This window comes from Mus caroli, unplaced genomic scaffold (assembly GCF_978045245.1).
Source record: "Mus caroli unplaced genomic scaffold, Mus_caroli_1 scaffold_13, whole genome shotgun sequence".
In the NCBI taxonomy this organism is placed as follows: Eukaryota; Metazoa; Chordata; class Mammalia; order Rodentia; family Muridae; genus Mus; species Mus caroli.
The window spans coordinates 65,602,598-65,625,378 of NW_028227268.1; the positions used below are offsets into that span (position 1 = coordinate 65,602,598).

General features: G+C 46.8%; 1 pseudogene; it reads right to left on the reverse strand.

The window, feature by feature from the left end:
* Positions 1–19,715: 19,715 nt before the first annotated feature.
* LOC110306029 (small ribosomal subunit protein eS6 pseudogene) lies at positions 19,716–20,488 on the reverse strand (annotated as a pseudogene).
* Between the last annotated feature and the right edge of the window lie 2,293 nt (positions 20,489–22,781).

Consider the following 22,781-nt stretch of genomic DNA (forward strand, 5'->3'; position numbering starts at 1 on the left):
CTGTGGGCACATCTCTGGGGATTGCCTAGATTGTCTGATATAGGAAGACACAGTCTGTTGTGGGCAGCACCATTCCCTAAGCAGAACAATCAAGCAAGGATCTGTGTGTTTATTCTCTCCCGCTCTCGACTGTGGGCGTAGTGCTTAAAGTTCCTGTCTTAACTTCCTCACAATAATTTAACCTGGAATCTTAAGCCAAATGATTTCTTTTGTCCCTAAGGTGATTTTTGTTGAATGTTTTATTACAGCAGAAACAAAACTAGAATAGAAGTTTTCTGGACCAGAAAATGGTGGCCTGGGAAGCTAAGCAGTGTGCAACTGATGTTTAAAAGTAGGGACATGAACCAGGGTTTCATACCTCTAGAATCCCAGTACATCCCTAGGCCTTTCCGTTGATCACACCCCCATCTCTGGGGCTCCCGTCTGTGTCCCTGTCCCGTCTCCTGGGATTAAAGGTTTATTTTTTATCCGGGCCAGCTGGGAAGGCGCCTTTCTGGCCAGCAGGTGGCAGTGCTCCTTTCTGGCCAGCAGGTGGCAGTGCTGCCCCAAGGATATGGCCTAGGCGGCTAGCCAGAGCTGCTCCTAGTATCTTTTGTCTGTACAGGGGTCCGCTCTCTTTTCCGGAGCCCTCAATGTGCCTGCTGAGCTGGGCTGCTCATTTCCTTTCTCTCCTGGCTGTAATGCCTCATAAGTTCGGATCCTTAGAGCCATTTACGATAGATTCAGATGCAGCCTGCAGCTAGAGTTTCTAAGCACAGTGCTTTTCTGAGTTAGGTGAGGTCCTCTTGCCTATCTGCTCAGAAAAGGAACCTTGGGGCTTCCAGAGGCTCGAGAGGTCATGGAGCAGGGGAATGCCAAGGAGCAGGGGAAGAAGCAGAGCCTGGTAGGAGCCTAGCAGTTGTGGCGCTGGTATCCAGAGATGGGAGGGATTCATTCCGAGGAAGGCGAGGCAGAGCCGGAAGGGGACCAGGGCTTGTAACTCTGGACCTTGTATAACTTGTTATCACCAGGGTCTGTGTGGCAGGAAGTCCCCGCCTCCTTCCTACACTCCCCAGGTACTGGTTCCCCACAGAATGACTGACTCTTAAGTGTTGTGTTCAGCTCAGATATGGCTGTGCAAATCTTGCCCAGCCTGGCATTCTGCAGGGACCAGAGACTTCCTTCTTCATGATGGAACTCTGTCACCACGCATGGTGACTCCACGTGATAAGGGAGAAGTGGGGTGCCTTTAAGTAACACGAAGCCTTCCTTTCTGTGGGTGGGTGGGGGGCGCGGGGAGGGGCTTAAACCCAGTAGTTGGGATACTAGGTGCTCAGTCACACAAAACCGCCACTTGGTCGGTGGCCTCAGGGTTCCTGTCTCTCAAATTTGAAGAACGAAATTCACGGAGAAATGCTGAGTTTAGAAAGAGTCTTATTACGGCTTCATGGGTTAGGAGCTTAAGAAAGGAGATGGAGTTACCTGACGGTAGGAGGAGACCCGCACATGGGACACCATCCAGCTGATAGTCCAGTGCTGTTGTTGTTGTTGTTTTTTTAATGTTTAATAGGATTTACGGCCGAGACTGGGGTAAGCCGTGAAGAGGAGGATGAGCCGGTCACTTCAAGGTAATCGGGTGTCTGTTCTCTGCTTGGGGTGGTCAATTATCCATCATAGAAAGAGAAGAAAGAGATAACAGGACCAAGATGGCTACCCTCTGGCATTCCAGGCCTCCAGAAGACAGAACAGGACCAAGAATGTTTGTGACTTCTGTCTAAAGACACAAATTAGGATAGTTTACTTTTGGGGTCCATGCCTTTGAAAACAACTTCCATCCTCTGACCTTATCCCTAGGAGGGACTGGCACAGATGGGGTTCGGTTTGTACTTGTGACAAACTTTGTGTACTTTGTCTCACCAGGCCTGGCAATAGATTTGGCTGCTGCGGGGCACTACCAGCAGGCTCTGCCTCCTTGGGTCCTCTAACCCTGCTGGGCAACACGTTTGCTCTCTGCTTGTTCTTTGTCGGTCCAGGCTGGTCTGCTATCTATCATGCCCCATTCCATGTGGAGAGAGCCCAGGGAACAAGCTCTTCTGCATAGTGTGGAGCCCAAGGTTGAGAGTAAAGTAAGTCGTTTATGAAAACAGCCCTCCACCGTGTTATCCAAGCAGCGTGTATTCATTGCTACAAAATTGAGAATATGTGAAAGGAAGAAAATTAAAACCACCTCCATAACAATAGGATCTTTTTCTACAGTGATATTTTAATGGAATTGAATTTTTCTCATTCTCTTTTTATTGTACAAGAAATACATATTTCTCAACAGGGTTATGAAGTGGTATTTCCAGGGGATTAATTTTATTTGGTCTTACACGATTTTTTTTATATTTGTAGAATAAAAAAAAAATTAAAAAAAAAAAAAGGGCTGGTGAGATGGCTCAGTGGGTAAGAGCACCTGACTGCTCTTCTGAAGGTCCAGAGTTCAAATCCCAGCAACCACATGGTGGCTCACAACCATCCACAACGAGATCTGGCGCCCTCTTCTGGAGTGTCTGAAGACAGCTACAGTGTACTTATATATAATAAATAAATCTTAAAAAAAATTAATTTATATGGGTTACTACATCATGAACCTGTCAATAATTCTGTGAGAGATTGTAATAGCCACCTCTGTCTTTTGAGGACCTACTATGTGCAAGCAGTTTTTACATGACTGTAACTTTATGGAGGGATGATTTATATCTCATAGAATTAACTTGTTTAGACCCATTAATCACTATAATTTGAAGATGCTTAGAAGGCTGGGAAGATAGTTCTGTAGTCACTCCTCACGGCCGAGTGACATGTGACTCAAAGACCTAAGACACTGGGCAGTCACCGTCATCAGAGTCCAGCCTGGGACAGTGATTCTGAGCTCACTGAGAACTCTGTGATTGTGTGCAAAGTGGAAGCAGGCTTTATTAACAATTATCATGGAAAAGTGAGACATTAGGGGATGGTAAGAGAGTTGGGAGGGGTTCCCAAGGGAGGGAAAGGCTGTTGACTTTCCTTGTCAATGGTTTTCATAGGACTATGGTGAAAACCCGGACAAAGGCTGAATGATCTCTACTGAAATTGGGTAGAACCAACGGAGGGCCCACCAGCTAGGGGAAGTTCCCATCCCTGACTCCAGCTTTGATACCACCTCTGCCTCATCCCTCAGCCTGCAACAAGTAAACCAAAGGCCCACGTGCCGGGGCCTAGATTGTGGGTGGGAGGATAGGATGTGGTGGGAACGGCTCATCAATAGGAGGGTGGTGGTGGTGGTGGCTGAGCGTTTCCCTGGTGACTGGTAACAGGCACTCACAGGAATCTACAGGCATTTATGGCCCTGCTCTCAGGAGAGTGCTGACTCTCCTGTTCAGTTAGAGGCGCCACCACTGGTGGACTGGGGGAAAGGCAAGCCCAGGCAGAGGGGGCGGGGCTTGACCTGGGATCAGGGCCTTCTGAGTTAGTGTCCCAGAAGTCAGTGTGAACAGGCAGAGGGGGCGGGGCTTGACCTGGGATCAGGGCCTTCTGAGTTAGTGTCCCAGAAGTCAGTGTGAACAGGCAGAGGGGGCGGGGCTTGACCTGGGATCAGGGCCTTCTGAGTTAGTGTCCCAGAAGTCAGTGTGAACAGGCAGAGGGGGCGGGGCTTGACCTGGGATCAGGGCCTTCTGAGTTAGTGTCCCAGAAGTCAGTGTGAACAGGCAGAGGGGGCGGGGCTTGACCTGGGATCAGGGCCTTCTGAGTTAGTGTCCCAGAAGTCAGTGTGAACAGGCAGAGGGGGCGGGGCTTGACCTGGGATCAGGGCCTTCTGAGTTAGTGTCCCAGAAGTCAGTGTGAACAGGCAGAGGGGGCGGGGCTTGACCTGGGATCAGGGCCTTCTGAGTTAGTGTCCCAGAAGTCAGTGTGAACAGGCAGAGGGGGCGGGGCTTGACCTGGGACTGGGGCTTTTTGAGTCAGTGATCTGAAGTCAGTGCGGATACTGGAGTCTGCACTGGCACACGGAGCGCCCAGGGAGAGCTGTTCTCTAATAGTTTTCTCTGGGAAAATCTTTAGTTTTGTTGCTGGTCTCCCAGTTAGGGCTGCACAGTGGCTGACCTGGATCACCAGGTCGTCACCTGGTCTGCTACAGTACCCTTCACCTCTCAATTATCATAACATCCCAGAAGCTAGTGCCAATGACTGTCTGCTTTGAGCCTAGGGAGTCATGTGGTCTTTGTGGCATAGAGCAGGTAACTCAAGGCTGAGCCCCAAAGGTCTGTCCTAGGAACAGTGTTTCAGCACAGCATGTGCAATGGCCCTGAGGCAGGAAAAGATTTCCTAGGTCTTAGAACTCTGGGTAACGATTGCTCATGGTGGATACCACCGTAGGCAGCAAAGAGCTTTTAGGACCCATTAGAAAGAGTTCCCGGCCGGGTTTCTGGGATTGTGAGTCTGAAGGATGAGTTGCTAAGGATATACAGGGCATGACATTCTTCCCCAGGCTTCTATGCCCCGAGGCTGATGTGGCTCCTTAGAGGTGGGGAAGTCACTGGGCACCGCCCACTGCCTATACTGGCCATTTTCTAATGTTGAGTATCCCAGACTCAGAAAGGCAAATATCTTTCATCTCATGTATAGAATTATGTACATGTAGAATTGCATATATATATGCAACCACAGGCTCTTGAATGACTTCCAGCTTGGCATGCACTGGGAATGTAATGGACGTTTTCATCAGGAGCTGCTTGGCAGTTGTACCCTTGCCTGCCATCCTGCTCAGCGTGGATTCGTTCTCAGCCCATAGCATGTAGCATCAGAGCCAGCTGGGAAATTTCTAGTGCTGCAGGTTATGTCTTATTTATTTATTTATTTATTTATTTATTGCAGTGCTAAGGACAAAACCCAGGACATCATCTATGCCAGGCAAGTGCTCTACCACTGAGCTATACCCAGGCTATATTTGTCACATTAGTGCTTTTAAAAGCTACCATTACCAAAAAAAAAAAAAAAAAAAAAAAAAAAAAAAGAAAGAAAGAAAGAAAGAAAGGGTCTCATAACGATATTTTTATATGTACTAATTTTTAAAAAGATCTGCTTTTCCTTATGTGTGTACTTGTGTGTCTGTGTGCTGTGTGAGTTCAGATGCCTGCAGAAGCCAGGACAGGGAGTTGAAGTCCCTGGAGCTGGAATTGCAGGGCGAGGTGGGTTCTCCCCAAGCCTCAGTGCTTTGCTTATTGATCCTCCCCACCTGCATCCTGATCCTCTCCTGCTGACCCCTTCCCCAGTAACCAGTTATATTCTGTATAACCTTCCTTAGTGTTCCTCTTCAAAACTCCCCTTAATACTTCTTCTGTTGCTGGGTGTGGTGGCTCACGCCTTTAGTCTCAGCACTCAGGAGGCAGAGGCAGGCAGATCTCTGTGAGTTCAAGGCCAACTTGGTCTACAGAACAAATTCCAGGACAGCCAGGGTTACACAGAGAAACCATGTCTCAAAAATCAACCAAAAGCCAACCAACCAAAAAAAAAAAATCTCCTCCGTTCCTTACAAAGCACACAAATTGAAATCTGGATTTTATCCATGAGAGAAAACATATTTGTCTTTCTGAGTCTGGGATATTCAATGTTAAAAATATCCAGTTTCATCCATTTTCCTACAAATGTCATGATTTCTTTCTTTTTTTTATGGCTGAATAAAGTTTCATTGTGTATGTATACATACCACATATCCATTGTCTAGCCACCGATGGATGGACATTTATGCTAGGTCCGTTTCTCAGCTCTTGCAGATAGAGAAGCAGTGGGTATGGATGAGTGAGTGTCTCTGCGTACATCCTTTGGGTGTAGACCCGGGAGTGATGTACAGCCCGGCTATTTTTGTTTCCTAAATTTAATGTGCTGTAAGATTTCATTGTTCTGTGAGGCAGGACATCATTCTCCATCAGCCCCGAGGCTCTTCCTTGTCCCAGAGTGCGAGGCCACGACCTCGCTTCCTCGGTAGCTCCGACGCACATTTGCTGCAGATGGCCTGCGAGTCGGTTTGATCTGAAGACAGTGGCTCTGCAGCTTCTGAACCAAGCTGGCCTGTAGGGCCCCATATGTGGTGACATCCTTTCAAGGTGTGTCACAAGCCAGTCCTCTCCATATCCTGTCACTTCTCAAGGCACTGAGGTGGGTGGGTGGGTGGGGGCAGTAGGTGCCTGGCCTGGCCTGGCCACCCCTTTCCATTCCTACAGTGCTTGCTGTGTTGACGCTACTTGGTCTCTCTGCTTCTTAAGCTCCCAAACTCTCCTCTTCTTCCTTCTACAGAAAATCTAGAGAATTACCATTATGCACCAAATCGAGCCCCACACCATCAATATATTGAACTCACAACCTCCCAAAATGGCTGTGCCTAACAGTTTCAAAAATTGGTAAGGTCATAGGGGCCTCACCCAATGGGGTTAGTGTCCTTTTAAGAGGTGGGTGTGATTAGAGTCTTAGAGTCTTCTCCTTTTCTGTTGTCCAGCAGAGGAAAGGACATGTGAAGACACACTTTTGTTTTTATTGTATGTATGTATGTATTTAACAAGCCAGGAAGAGAATCCCTTCTGGAAGCCAGCCCTATGGGACCTTGGTCTTGAACTTGTAATCTTCAGAATCAAGAAAACCCATTTCTGCTGGGCATTTATTTTGTTGAGTAGCAGAGTAGACTACGAGAGGCAGCTTCTTAGTGAGGGGACACCTTGCCAACACCAGCAGGAGAGTTCCCTTGGTGGCCTTAGCATTGCTTCTGTGTGTCCAGAACCAGTGTCTGGAGGAGATACTGTGGGTTCTGTCCTGTGATACTCAGGGATCAGGCATCGGCGTCACCTGCCGATGACCATGCTTTGGTTTTGTTTCTGTTGTTGTGGTATAAAACCCTGATGGAAAGCAACTTAGGGGAGAAAGGACTTATTTCAGCTCAGGATTTCAGGATGTAGTCCATCGCTGAGGGAATCGGGGCAGGGATTCTAAACAGCTCATCACATTACATTCACAGTTGAAGGCAGAGAGGCATGAACATAAGCATGCTCACTCGCTTGCTTGTGCTTACATCTGTTTCTCCACTCTTACACAGTACAGGTCCACCAGTCTAAGGGATGGTGCTGCCCACAGTAGACTGTTTTCCCACATCAGTTAACTTAAGACATTTCCCCACAGACATCCTCAGAGGCTGGCATCACCACCACCACTATTCCAACAAACATACTTCTACAGTTCAGGAACCCTGCCTAGGGAATGGTGCACCCACTGTGGACTGGGTCTTCTGACTTCATTAATTAAGCTAGTCCCTACCAACTTGCCCACAGGTTAAGCCAATGTAGACAATCATTTATGGAGGCTCTCTTCTCAGGTGATTCTAAGTTGTGTCATACTGACAGTTAAGTTATCACAGCTTGAAAGGACAGAACACCCAGAAACATCCATAACTTGGCTTTGAGTGAAATTTCTAGGTACTGACCTGACTTGGGGAGGAATACAAAAATGGGGCTAAAAATGGAGGCAAGAAGAAAGATGTCAACTTTACTACCAGTGTGTCCTAAAATGCATTCCATGAGGTAACAATGACAATTATTACCATAACCATCATCACCAAAACTACCACCGGCACCAAACAAAATTACCACTACCACCACCATCACCACCACCATCACCACCACCACCACCATCACCACCACCACCACCACCACCACCATCACCACCACCACCATCACCACCACCACCACCATCACCACCACCACCACCACCACCACCATCACCACCACCACTACCATCATCACCACCACCACCACCACCACCATCACCACCACCACCACAACAATGAAAGTATAAAGGGTTCTGTGGAATAAATTAAGGCCATATTAAATTATATTGATTTAAGCTGTTTTGAATCTTTATGTAAAAATGATTCATAAGGTCTTTTGTTGGTGGTAGTTGTTCCGCTTTTGTTTTGAGTTTTGAAGACAGGGTCTCATGTAGCCCAGGTGGCCTTAAATTCACTACACACAGGCTGATTTTGAACTACTGATCTTTCTGTCTCTACTTCCCAACTGCTGGTTACAGACATGACCCACCACACCTAGCTCTCATAGGATCTTTAATATGCTGATGTCCACTGTTTACAGAGTTGTCTCAGGGGCCAGCCCCCCATCCCCTAAACACACAATGTTTCACACACACATGGGACCGAGGAAATGTCTTTTTGCCAAGCATCTGGTAGCATTGGCCTTTGGTAGTGGCCACTTTGATATTCACTAGAAAGTTAACAAAATGTGAGACCTAGAAGGACACTTACTCTAGGTCATGGAGGGCGCTTAGCATTGGGCTAGGTACCCTTACTCTAGGTCATGGAGGGTGCTTAGCATTGGGCTAGGTGATTAAGCCCCTGTCCACATGTGCAAAGCTCTGGGATCCACTCACAGTGCTGCAAAAATGTTACCATATGTCTGAGGAAATTGAAGCCCATAAAGCTAACGATATTGGTCAAAGCTTAACAAAGCTATTGGTAGGAGAGCCAAGCTGGGGTCCAAGCCTTTTGATTTCAGCATTCTCGAAGCTACCTTACCATGCAATACTAGCTCCTAGGGTGGGACACTCAGGGAGACACCTAGCTTCCACATGGTCTGTGTGGTAAGTATCTTTGGTGGTGGTTAGTTCTGCTTAGAGGGCATGAACTACACTTAGCATCTGACCTATTACCTATTAGCATCTTTACCTATTTTGAGGAAAGACATTTTGCATTTAAAATCAGATCCACAAATCAAATCCAAATGTGTTCTCTGTTGCACATTTCTGGGTAAGACTGAAGGCCTCAGGGAAGTTTAATCCGTGTTTCTGATCCATCTTCATTTGAACCATTCTGTGCTGCATCTCTTAAGTCACCTCCCTGTCTAGCACCCTCTGAGTTTTCATTAAATCTCTCTTCCCTAGGAAAGAGAACCTCTCCCAACTTACTCTAAAAAATTTCCCCCAAACCTATCCTGGAAATCATAAATGCCTTTCAGAATGGAGAGTACGTGTTGGAGAGCTGCCAAGAGAAGAGACAGAAACGGTGCAAAGAATCAGGCCGGGAGGAGCCGTGGGATGAGTCATCCCGGAAGGTGGCCAAGGGGTGATTTGGCAGTGCTGGAAGAGAAATGGCTGCTTCGAAGCCTGGGGATCAGTTCCTCCAAGGAGAGAAAGTGCTTGAAGCTGAGGCTGCAGGAATTAACTTAGGAGGTAGGCTGGGGATGGCATTAGAGAGGCCTGGAGAGGTAAAGAAAGGCCCCTGGCTGGCAGAAAAGCTTCATTTCTGTTCTTCGTTTCCTGTGAGTATGTGTGTATAAGTGTGTGCACAAGCATGTGTGTGTGAGAGTGTGTGTGCGTGTCTCTCTCTGCGTATATTGCATACACACGTGGAAGCCAGAGGTCAACATTAGATGTCTTTCTCAGGAGTTTTCCACCTTATTTTCTGAGACAGGTTCTCTAAAAGGAACCTGGGGCTGGTAGATTAGGTCAAGCTGCTCACCTCTGAGCACAGGGAATTATCTACCTCCCCAGTGCTGGAATGACTGTGCTTAGATATCTAAACAAAGCAGAAGGAAATATTACTGTGTATGCATGTGCCCCATTTGTGTATGTGGAGGTCTGAGGACAACTTCCAAGAACTGGCTTCTCCATCCATTATGTGAATCTTTGGGCTTAAAATCAGGTCATCCAGGTTTGGTGGCAAGTGGCTTTTCACATGGGTGCTGGTAATGATCTCAACTCCTCAGTTTCACAGCAAGCACTGAGCTGACTGAGCCATCTCCACACCAGACTCTGCTGGCATGGTGTGAGTGTATCTTCTACCACTATTTTTGAGGCATGGGACCTCGGGGGGGGGGGGAGGTACTGCTCTGGAGACCTTGTGTTGCTGTTTATAAAGAGGAGCTGATCCCTAACCCCAGCATCATCCAGAGGACTGGGTACTCTGGGCTACGCTCCTGGGTGACTTAGGGGCTCAAAAGTGGTGGTGCTTCCTATGGTGATGTGGTAATGAACTTAGTGCTCATGGCCAGAAGTTTGCAGCTACTCTTAGCTCCCTGTCGCTTATCCCTATAGCCTCATTGGAGGGAAGCCTGTACTTGTCCATGACCCAGTATGCAAGGACCAGCTTCTCAGATGTGCTAGAAAGGGCAATATCTTTTGGAATTCTTGAGTGGATTTGCCCTCTCTCCATTATAGAACCGAAGACATCACTGATGCTGAGGTTGTTTCAAGGACCCAGAGTGCCTAACATTGGGAAATAACTTCTCACCTGGGAACACTGCATGCATAGGGAAATCTCCCCATCAGTGGTGATGGGGGGGGGCTCTCCTACAGAGGGACGGTACTACCACTGAACTCCATGCCTCTTGGATCAGAGAAGATCCTATCCCTTGGGGATGAAGGTCACAGCAGCAAATGGAACTTCTAGGGGACTGAAGAACCTTTGAGAGCTGCTTCCTTGATTTCACACTGCGTGGCCACTTGGCTGTGGCATATGTTTTCCGATTTATTTTAGCGACTAACCAGAAATGCACAGTGGGTGTCAATGTGTGGAGTCCTGTTTTGCCAATACACAGCCCACCTGCAAAATGCTGTGTCCATCACTCAGGGAAGACAGCGCAGAGATGGGTCAAAGCAACTGGCAGAGACTGAATTAGGGAAGAGTGAGGTCAGGGCAGCTAGTCATGATGGAGTGGGTAGGGCTTTCTGAAACAATGGGATCTGTCTTCACCTCATAAGGAGTGATAGCTCTTGGAGAGACATATGTAACCACAAGAGGCTATTGGTGTGGGGGAGGGGGCAGTTTGGAGCAAGGGTCAGGGTACACACATAGACCAACCATTGTAGGAACAGTAGGAAATGATCAGGAGGCTTCAAGCGCTTATTGGGTTTTTGGTCATCATGCTAATATAACATTTGACCTTCATATCCTAGGCAACAGGAACCTGGGGGAGGTTTTGACAAGCGAATAATAAGAATAAATGAGCTATTCAGAAAGACTGTATTCCAAATGGGATGTTTAATTCCTATAACTTCATGGGGTTAAAAAAAAATCTGACACATCTAGGGAAGGAAGTTGGTGGAAAAGCTCAGCTAACAACAGCATTCTGTATTCATGGCTCAACACTCAGAATGTAGAGCAAAGCACATGGAAAAGAGAAATTACTCCTAGCTCTAGTACTCACAGATATTTAAGGAATGTGTTAAAGTTTTCCCTTTTCTCATTTATTTTCTTTGACTAAGTTTTTACATACACACAGATAATTTACATAGTTTAAAAGTGAGTGCAGCTGTGGTTGCCTGTGCAAGTCAGGAACAAGACGAAACTCATAAGGAGTGGTTCATCAATACCCGTCCTAGCTGGGGAGTCAGTGCTGGCTGATGTCTGAGAGTACCCGTCCTAGCTGGGGAGTTAGTGCTGGCTGATGTCTGAGAGTACCTGTCCTAGCTGGGGAGTCAGTGCTGGCTGATGTCTGAGAGTACCTGTCCTAGCTGGGGAGTCAGTGCTGGCTGATGTCTGAGAGTACCCGTCCTAGCTGGGGAGTCAGTGCTGGCTGATGTCTGAGAGTACCCGTCCTAGCTGGGGAGTCAGTGCTGGCTGATGTCTGAGAGTACCTGTCCTAGCTGGGGAGTCAATGCTGGCTGATGTCTGAGAGTACCTGTCCTAGCTGGGGAGTCAGTGCTGGCTGATGTCTGAGAGTACCTGTCCTAGCTGGGGAGTCAGTGCTGGCTGATGTCTGAGAGTACCCGTCCTAGCTGGGGAGTCAGTGCTGGCTGATGTCTGAGAGTACCCGTCCTAGCTGGGGAGTCAGTGCTGGCTGATGTCTGAGAGTACCCGTCCTAGCTGGGGAGTCAGTGCTGGCTGATGTCTGAGAGTACCCGTCCTAGCTGGGGAGTCAGTGCTGGCTGATGTCTGAGAGTACCTGTCCTAGCTGGGGAGTCAATGCTGGCTGATGTCTGAGAGTACCTGTCCTAGCTGGGGAGTCAGTGCTGGCTGATGTCTGAGAGTACCTGTCCTAGCTGGGGAGTCAGTGCTGGCTGATGTCTGAGAGTACCTGTCCTAGCTGGGGAGTCAGTGCTGGCTGATGTCTGAGAGTACCTGTCCTAGCTGGGGAGTTAATGCTGGCTGATGTCTGAGAGTACCTGTCCTAGCTGGGGAGTCAGTGCTGGCTGATGTCTGAGAGTACCTGTCCTAGCTGGGGAGTCAGTGCTGGCTGATGTCTGAGAGTACCCGTCCTAGCTGGGGAGTCAGTGCTGACTGATGTCTGCTGAGGGGAGACATAGAGGGTCAGCTGTCTTCAGGGTTGTGACCCCTGGTAGATTGCCCATGCCCCCCAGTGGATGGCCTCATCCCCATGAATAGATGAACAGGACATATTGGTTGGGTTATGGAAAGAAGATATGAAGTTGGGAGGGGAACATGGGCCATTGATAGACGACATTGATATGATCAAAATACATCGCATACAAATACAAAATACATTGTGTACAAATGCAAAATTCCCAAAGAATATGTGAAAATAGATTAAAATTGTAATGTTCTTTCTTTCCCTCACTTCCTTTCTTTGACTTAGTTTTTACATACACACACATAACTTAACAGTTGTATGTGTCCAGCTTTATGTATTTTAAAGAATAAGTGCTTTTGTGTTGTAAGTTTTACATAAACACTACTTTACATCTAGTATTCTGCGCTGAGTACACAAGCCTGTCCTCACACATTGAGACTTAGTTGTTTCAAAGTTTCTATTTACAATACAATACACATGACTTGCGTATCTGTGCATCTGCACCATAGGTCTGCTTTAAAACACTCTGCAGAATAGAAATGTTGCACTGAAGTATGGGAATTAACCAAAGAATTAAAGCGTTTCTGAATAATGCTGAAACATTGTTTTCCAAAGAACGACACCATTTTACTTGTCTGCTGCCAGGGTTTGATCATGTGTGTGCAACAAGCCCTCACCTGTCCTCTGTGCTCAGACTTAAAAGAGAAAACTTTCATTAAATTAAGATGTACATTCCAGTCTTCATTTCTTTGACAGCTTATAAAGATGAATATATAATTTTTTAAAGATTTATTTTATGTATATGAGTTCAGTGTAGCTGCCTTCAGACACATCAGAAGAGGGCATTGGATCCTATTACAGATGGCTGTGAGCCACCATGTGGTTGCTGGGAATTGAACTCAGGACCTCTAGAAGAGCAGTCAGTGCTCTTAACCACTGAGCCATCTCTCCAGCCCATATATAATATTTTAAACATGCAAGTTAAACTTCTGAGAGCTTTTTACTCATATCTTCAGTCCATTGGAATATTACGATATTTAGTTGCTTTCAAGAGAATTTTTACATATTGATGTTTTTATTAGCTATTTTTTGATTGTAAGATTTCTCTTGGAAAAAATAAAAAAACCAAGGTGGCTGGGAAGACATCTCCATCAGTAAAGGGCTTGCCTGGCAAGTGTAAGGACCCGGATTCCATCCTCAGAACCCATATACAGAAGCTGTGTCTGTAATCCCAGCTGTGGGGAACAAGAGACAGATGTTTGGAGCCCAGTGGCCTATTGTTATAGGCTAGTGGGCAAATCTGAGAGGGGGGGGAGGGAGAAGGAGAGGGAGGGGGAGAGGGGAGGGAGAGGGAGAGGGGGAGAAACTTGTCTTCCAGTCTCCAGATGCACATATGTGTCTGTGGACCTATGCACAAACAAACACATGCACATGGTCACATACACAAAAATCAGAAAGCAAACATATATTTTGTTTTATGTTATTTCATTTATTTTATGGTCACTCATATATGGTCTCACACACATGCACACACACATGCGCACACACAAAAATCAGAAAGGGATGCTTTACGTTTTATGCTATTTCATTTATTTTATGTGTGTGTGTGTGTGTGTGTGTGTGTGTGTGTGTGTGTATAGAAGCTAGGGGTCAACACTCTGCCACTCTCTAGCTTCTGTCTTGAGGCAGGGTTCCTCACTAACTCTCGAGCCCACTGACTTGGTAAGGCTGGCTGTCCAGCAAGCCCCAGGAATCCTCCTGTCTCCCACCATCACAGGAACTAATCTCCATGTGACTATCACAGGTACTGGGGACTTTAACTCCGATCTCCATGCTTGCTCAGCAAACACTTCATCTAAGGATTCTGACTGAAGCCCCAAGCTGCCCTGGAAAACACATTTTAAAAGAAAAAGCCAGGGCTGGGGAGGAAACTCAGTGGGTAAATGCTCTCGCCACCAGGTTTGATGACCTGAGTTTGATTCCCCAATCAAAACTAAAACCAAACAACCTGATGCCCATGATGCTCATCTATAATCCCAACATCCCTACGGTGAGATGGGAGAGATGGAGGCAGAGGCAGGAGAAGCATCCAGAAGCTTGCCCAGTTAGCCTGGGGTAAGTAAGCATCGGGGCAGAGACAAGAGAGAGCTTGCCTTGAACAAAAACAGAGTAAGGGAGAACTCGCTCTGGGAAGCTGTTCTCTGAACCTTTAACCCCCACACAATTTTGAATAAGAGAAAGTAGGTTTCAGGCCTAACCTGCTTATCCAGAACAAACCGGCCGACACCGCACTGAAGATTCTTTTCGGATCTTTCAAACCCTGCCTATGCTTTCAGGGAAAAAAATGGGCCAAAGCGAGGGAATGGGGCCACAGTTCCCACACTATTTAGAACTGTTTGCTTTCTGTGTTAGGCTATCCAAAGTCCTTCCTGTGCCAACGAGGGAAACAGACCCACCTCACCATCTTCTTGGTGGGAATGTTGCACTGCACCATGCTGTAAGACTCTGGGTGAGCCTTAGCTTACCAGGGACTCCCTGAGTGAATGACGCAGAGCAGAGAATTGAGGTAAAAAGCAAGAGGAACTTATTGTTCCAACATTGGGGTCACCATGCACATGGAGAGAGAGAACAACCACTCGAAGCCTGTCTGACAAGCCTTTATATAGTTCTCAAGGTAGCAGCCATTAGGCACAATGTGATTGGCAGAACAGTGTGACTTTTAAAGTGATTGGTCTCTAGGGAATGAGGTAGGTGGCCAAAGGTCCTGTGTCTCCCCCTCCTCCCTGTGGTCTGAGGAATGTAATTAGCCCCTCCCTTCTGGAGGGGAGGGGTGCCTATGACCTTTCTGTTCCAGGAGGGGAGGGGTCCCATGGAATTTTCTCTAGTTCTTGAGAACTTGTTTACATGATCAGTCCCCATGTTCATGGCCATGTGGACATTTCCTCATTTTTTTTTCTGCTGTGAGCATGCCCATTGTGCATCCATGGTAGTTTTATAACCACATGCCATTGTATAACCACATGCCATTGTCCCGTTCCCACTGGGAGGTGTCTGAGAGGTGAACCGACAGGTTTGAGCATAAACACACTTAATGCTTTGCTAAGTATCACCAAATGGCTCTCCTGGGTGCTCTGGCCGCTTGTTTTCACCTCTCTCAGTGTGTTCTCAGAACCATCCCCTGTCTCCATCAGAGGTGGATGGTGGGGAGAGGGTGGGTGGTCAGTTTCCACTTTTGGGTCATGCTTGTGGGGTTGCTGAGAGATCTAGAGTGTTTCTTCTTCCAGTTACCCACTCTGCATCTTGTCTGTGTGCCCCAGTCCCCCCTCTCACTAATACCCCGGGGCGTGTACACTGAGAGAGTTTTGCTTCCAGTTACCCATTCTGCATTTTGTCTGTGTGCTTCAGCCACTCCTCCACACCCCGGGGTGTGTACACTGAGAGAGTTATCCTTCCAGTTACCCACTCTGCATTTTGTCTGTGTGCTCCAGCACCCCCTCCCCTGGGGTGTGTACACTGAGAGTTATTCTTCAGACGATCCCTGCACTCTGTTGTCTAACAGTCAGCTCTACCAGTCCTTATCTGAACCGATACTTTATTCTCTCTCATGCTCTGGCTAGAAGACTGCAACAGACGGTCTGAACTACCTTTTTGAAGTATGAGAACACTTATCTGAAAGGAGGGAGCAGGCTGATCACTGGGAGAAAAGGAGGCAGCCAGGTGGCACAGGCAAGTGGAAGGTGTCTCTCAACCCACCCCGACTGCCAGCCTCATAGCCTAAGCTGTCATTTTCCTCAGAAGGCATGGAAATCATCCTTCCTCACCCCGTGTGTTTCACTCATCAGTAATTCCTTCCATTTCTTTCTTGAAACATATCTTAGGTTTGAAATTCCTTCTCTATTCTGAGCATCATATGGATCTCTGTGTGTGCTCGTGTTATACTTGTATGTATGTATGTGGACACATGTGTGTGCTTGTGTGCATATGTATGCATATGTTTGTATACTTGTGTGTATGTATGTGGACACATGTGGGTGTTTGTGTGCATGTGTGTACATACATGCGTGCTTGTGTGTATGTATATCTTCCCAAGATTTTTTTACAAGTGTATGTGTGCACACGTGTATGTGCTTGCGGGTCTCTGTGTGTACACATCTCTGCAAGTTTGTTCACTTGTGTATATGTGTATACATGTGTTTGCTTGTGTGTATGTGTACACATCTATGCATGCTTGTTCACACATGTCTGTATAAATATGTGTGTGTGCATCTTTCTGTGGGTATGTGTGTGTTGTGGAATGCTGTCCTTCATGTGTGACTTGCCTGTTGCATTCTTGAACTGTCGGCAACTGTGATTGTGGACAGTACACCTGCACTAAACTGAGTTCATTAACTTTCCTTTATGGAACTAGGGGATGGGCTCCCAGGGCCCCGCCTCCTAGCCAAGGAGATACAAACAGTTAACGGTTACTTGGAGAGGGAAAGACACAGTTCTTCAGCAGTGTACCTGCCCATAGGCTGCCTCTGCTCCCATGCTTGAGGCTGAGCCCCAGCTCAGCTCCTTGGTTCACGCATTGCCCTGGCTCGCAATCACTTTGTTTCTGTGGCTGATGCCCAGCTGTGGTAAGAGGCTTTGCTCATAATTCCTGAGAAGCAGTTCACACACGAGTGTATCTCTCTCTCTCTCTGTGTACACAGGTGCATGTGTTTATCTGTGTGTACATTCATGTGCATTTATGTTTTTTGTATATGTGCTTGTGTCTAATTGTGTGTATGTGTGTATGTCTCTCTGTGTGCTTATGTGTCTGTCTGTCTGTATGTGTTTCTGTCTGTATATATGTATGTGTGTATTTGTGTGTTTATGTCTGTATGTGTGTATGAGTGTGTGTCCATGTGTGCATATGTATATGAGTGTGCACACATACAGAGCTCTAGGCAGGTGACACCACTGCTTATATTATAGGGAGAGGTAAGCTTGTCGGAGGGACATGGTTTGTTTTCATGGAAACAGCAGGCAGAGCTGCAGTGGAGCCCAGGCAGGGCCCAGAGTGAAGATCATGTGGCCTTGGCACCTCCCTGTTTTCCCTCTTTCTGAATGTTTGTCTTTGTTACACACACACACACACACACACACACACACTTAAAACCCATCCTGACAATGTGTTTTCCATGGACAAAGGGATGCTGGCATGTAGATATATCAGATCTTGAAACTGAACCCAGTTTATCCATGAGACCAGTCTGACTGGACCAGGGCCTCAGATGAACATCTAACCCACAGAAATAGACCAGATGATTGGGGCTCAGCTGAAGGTACTCAGATTAAAGTGCACACTTAGAGCAGATGGATTGAGGACTCAAGGCGACCTTGGGGAGTTTTGTGGCATGTCAAACAGGGTCCACAGTTACTACTGCAGCCTGGCCTGGGCCTGGCAGAAGAGCTGTCTTCATCACCCCAGCTCTCCCAAGCTTTTGCCCTTGTGTTATCCCATTTTAAGACTTGAGTTGGGAAAAGACTTCATAAGAATATCCAGAGAGGGAGTATGCTCGAGGCTCGGCGGCTAGGAAATGCACTGAGGGGCATCAGGGGGAAGTTTAGCAAGCTCCACTCGTGCTTTGGAGTGAGAGGTGACTTTTCCCAGGGGCACAGATCTTGACTCTGTTTACCATAATGGTTCTCTTTGCAGTGGGTTACTGATGTTAACTTGTGTCTGGGGTTATATATGTCTCATCTTGAAAGACATACTTTTTTTTTTTTTTTTTTTTTTTCGAGACAGGGTTTCTGTGTGTAGCCCTGGCTGTCCTGGAACTCACTTTGTAGACCAGGCTGGCCTCGAACTCAGAAATCCGCCTGCCTCTGCCTCCCGAGTGCTGGGATTAAAGGCGTGTGCCACCACACCTGGCTTTGAAAGACATACTTATCCAGTTTGTCTTAAAGTATAACCCTGGGTTCAGTGTCTTATCTAGCAATCGGATCCTCAACATTGCTTTGTGGCTGAAGAGAAACGTTTGAGGGCATTGAAACATGTTAGTTGTATTTTCTTGAAGCACTAACACTTCAGTGGTGGGCAGGCACTGAGACACAGGGTGTTATTCCCAGTTTATATTTTGGTGTGCTTAAATTAACTCTATGGTCACTGCATTATAGATTATTTTTGGATATATTGGTGCAGCCTGCAATCTCAACTACTTGAGATGCCGCCCAGGCAGGATGATCTTGAGTTCAAATCCAAGGCCTAGACAACTAGATTCTGTCCACCAAATAAAAAACTTAAGTAAGGGTTGAAGGTATATTTTGGTAGTGGAGTCCTTGTCTGGCATGCACAAGGTCTGGGTTCAGTCACTAGTACCTCAAAAGTAACTAAGTAAATGAATAAAAAATATAATCCCTCTATTGCCTTGGAGTATAGTTCTGGAAGGTAGAGGCAGGGGGTTAGACGATGGTAAAAAGAAGACGATTAGAATGGAGGCTTAGCATTTCAGTGGTATCCTTCTATCTAAAAGGTACACAGTGAAACATTGCTGTCTTTTATGTTTAGAGTCAGAATCAACCAAAACGAGCCTTAGAATCCCAGAGAGTTAGGATTTTGTTGGCTGAGGGTTTTCCATGAGCTTAATTAGGATTCTCACACCTGTCAGAATCGTCCAGAATTAGCTTCATGGTTCCAATTTCTTTCTCATATCCCCAGCCCAAGTCAAAATCAAATTTACATTTCCATAGGTTCGTTTGTTCATGTACTGGGCACCTTCTTAGGTAGTAAGCAGAGGTTAACACCCATGATATCACACCCTTCCCTACCCCAGTTCTCAGCAGCACATCACTAAGGCTAATCTCTGCCTTCCCTTGGGCGCTAGAGGAGGAGACTGTGCATTGGATAATAGCTTCAGGTCACGAAGAATTGAGTCAGGCTCTACAGCTCTTAGCCATTAAGAAAGCTTAGTCCCAGCATGATCAGTCTGTTCCATCTGCAGAAAAATATTTCTAGGTTTCAAAAATGACCTATCCTGCTTTCAGTCAATCAATCAATCAATCATCAATTAATCAATCAAACAAAATAACTATATTTTCCTGGTAGCTACATATGCTTCCAACCCCTCTATCTTCATCCCACGGAAAGGCTGGAGATCCTTGCTGTTTCAGTAAAGCAGCCCCAGCCTGTTGAGAGTGACTCTATCTGCTGCTCCGCCTCATTTTGGTTCTCACCACACTCTGCTCACCTCACCTTGATGGTTTTGGCTTCTCACAGCATCTCCCAGGTGTATCATGGGTGCCTCAGGTTGGAGTTAAAAGAAAGGCATCTGTAAAGGGTGGCTGGAGGGGCTGCAGACCCTGTGATAGATGTCCTTTGTGATTCCCTGACAGGCTGACCATTCTTTTATTGAGATTCCAGGTCATTATTTATTTGTTGCACTTAAAGACTCATTTTTGACTGGACTCAGACTTAGAAGTAGAAGCTCTCAGCGAGGACAGCCTACGTCTCTTGGCAATCTGTTCCTGGCGCTTTTCTTTGGCTCCCTCCATTTTCTTGGCCAAAAGTTTAGCGTATTCTGCAACCTCCTCCTTGTTCTTCTTAGTGCGTTGTTTCTTCAGAGCAATACGTCGGCGTTTGTGTTGCAGGACACGTGGAGTAACAAGACACTGAATCTTGGGTGCTTTGGTCCTGGGCTTCTTAGCTTCTTTGTTGAAGGGCTTCCTGACAACATACTGGTGGACATCATCTTCTTTGGAGAGATTAAAAAGCTTTCAGATTCTACTAGCTCTTTTAGGTCCCAACCAACAAGGCACAGTAGTATCTGTCAGTCCAGGAATATCCTTCTCTCCTTTCTTTACAATAACCAAGTTGAGAACACTGAGATTAGGGTCCACAATGCATTCGAGAACAGACTTGCGCTTCCTCTCTCCTGTTCTCCTTGGTCTGTAACAGGAATGCCCCTTACTCAACAGCAGGCACACTCTGCCATGGGTCAGAACACCTTGCTTCATGGGAAAACCTTGCTTGTCATTCCCACTGCTGATCCGGACCACATAACCCTTCCACTCTTCACCAAGAGCATCAGCAGCTACTTCCGTGGCCATGCGCTTCTCATAGAAGGTGTGGAGCTTGTGCTCGTCATCCACCTCGATGAGCTTCTGACAGCTGGTGGCAGGGAAGGAGATGTTCAGCTTCATCTTGACACAGCCGAGCGCCTGGGAGGAGGCTGACCATTTTTAAGATGTCTCATGGGGGCTGGTGAGATGGCTCAGTGGGTAAGAGCACCCAACTGCTCTTCCAAAGGTCCAGAGTTCAAATCCCAGCAACCACATGGTGGCTCACAACCATCTGTAACGAGATCTGGCGCCCTCTTCTGGAGTGTCTGAAGACAGCTACAGTGTACTTACATATAATAAATAAATAAATCTAAAAAAAAAAAGATGCCTCATGGACTCTCTGACCCCCTCTCAGATGGTCATGGACTTCTAGGCTCCTGGAAGATTGGTGCTAGGGAGCACAGTGTGCGTGTGGGAGGGAGGATGGAGAGCTACATGGAAGTGAAGGGTCTCCAGGGGAGGAAGTCATTACTGTTAGTGCAGATTTGCCGACTGCTGTATTCTCTAGCTGGGAAACTGCTTCAGAATGTGTCTGGGGACTCATCCGTGACTTAGAGTGGCATTTCCCCCTGTATTACCTTTGATGTAACACAGCAAGAGGCAATTCACTTTTTCTGAGGGTGTCCATGGCTCCTGATCTCCAAGGAGAACCCTGCCCACTCGGGGCTTTGACTTCTTCCTTCTCACTGGTCTTTTCTCTGTCGCAGCATTGGAAAGGTTACTCTCAGGTTAAAAAAATAGGGAACAGAGCTAAACAGAGAATTTTCAACTGAGGAAACTCGAATGGCTGAGAAACCCCTAAAGAAATGTTCAATATCCTCAGTCATCAGGGAAATGCAAATCAAAACAACTCTGAGATTCCACCTCACATAAGTCAGAATGGCTAAGATAAAAAACTCAGGCAACAGCAGATGCTGGCAAGGATGTGAAGAAAGAGGAACACTCCTCCATTGCTGTTGGGATTGCAAGCTAGTACACCCACTCTGGAAATCAGTCTAGCAGTTCCTTAGAAAATTGGACATAGTACTACCTGAGGACCCAGTTATACCACTCCTGGGTATATACCCAGAAGATGCTCCAACATGTAATAAGGACACATGCTCTACTACGTTCATAGCAGCCATATTTATAATAGCCAGAAGCTGGAAGCAACCCAGATGTCCCTCAACAGAGGAATGGATACAGGAAATGTGGTACATTTACACAATGGAGGACTACTCAGCTATTAAAAACAATGGCTTCATGAAATTCTCAGGCAAATGGATGGAACTTGAAAATATCATCCTGAGTTAGGTAACTCAGTCACAAAAAAACCCACACATGGTATGCACTCACAGGTAAGTGGATATTAGCCGTCCCATATACAGTCACCAAATCTGGATGCTATTGTGGATGCTGGGAAGTGTTGCTGACAGAAGCCTGATATGGCTGTCTCCTGAGAGGAGGCAGAGCCTAACAAATACAGAGACGGATGCTTGCAGCCAACCATTGGACTGAGCTTAGAGTTCCCGATGGAGAAATTGGAAATGGGACTGAAGGAGCTGAAGGGGTTTGCAGTCCTATGGAGGGAGCAACAGTGTCAACAGATCAGACCTCACCGGAGCTCCTGGAAACTGGACCACCAACCAAAGAGTACACATGGGGGGACCCATGGCTCTGGCCACATATGTGGCAGAGGGTGACCTTCTTGGCATCAGTGGGAGGAGAGGCCCTTGGGCCTGAGTGTGTTTGATGCCTCAGTGTAGGGGAAAACCAGAGTGAGAAGATAGGAGTGGGTGGGTGGGTGAGCACCTTCATAGAGGCAGGGGAAGGGATGATAGGATAGGGGGCTTCCAAAGGGAAAGGGGAAACATTTGAAATGTAAATAAAGAAAATATCCAATAAAAAAGGATAAAAAAGGCAAAGCCACTTGACTGAGTGTGGTGGTTTGTATATGCTTGGCCTAGGTTGTGGCACTATTAGAGGGTGTGGCCCTGTTGGAGTAGGTGTGTCACTGTGGCTTTAAAACCCTCACCCTAACTGCCTGGAAGTCAGTATTCTGCTAGCAGCCTTCAGATGAAGATGCTCCTTCTGCACCAGGCCTGCCTGGATGCTGCCATGTTCCTGCCTTGATGATAATGGACTGAACCTCTGAACCTGTAACCCAGCCCCAATTAAATGTTGTCCTTATAAGAGTTGCCTTGGTCATGGTGTCTGTTCACAGCAGTCAAACCCTAACTAAGACACTGAGGTCAGGAGGGAAAGCTCTGGGAAACAAATCTCCTCAGACCGTAGCAGGCTCTAGCCTTTCCCTTCCCCCAGTTTGGGATTCAGGGAGAAAGTCTAGTTGCTTGGGGCCTGTTGTTTCAATGGTCTGACAACTGGAGGGACCGGCTGTCTCTTTAGAATATCTTT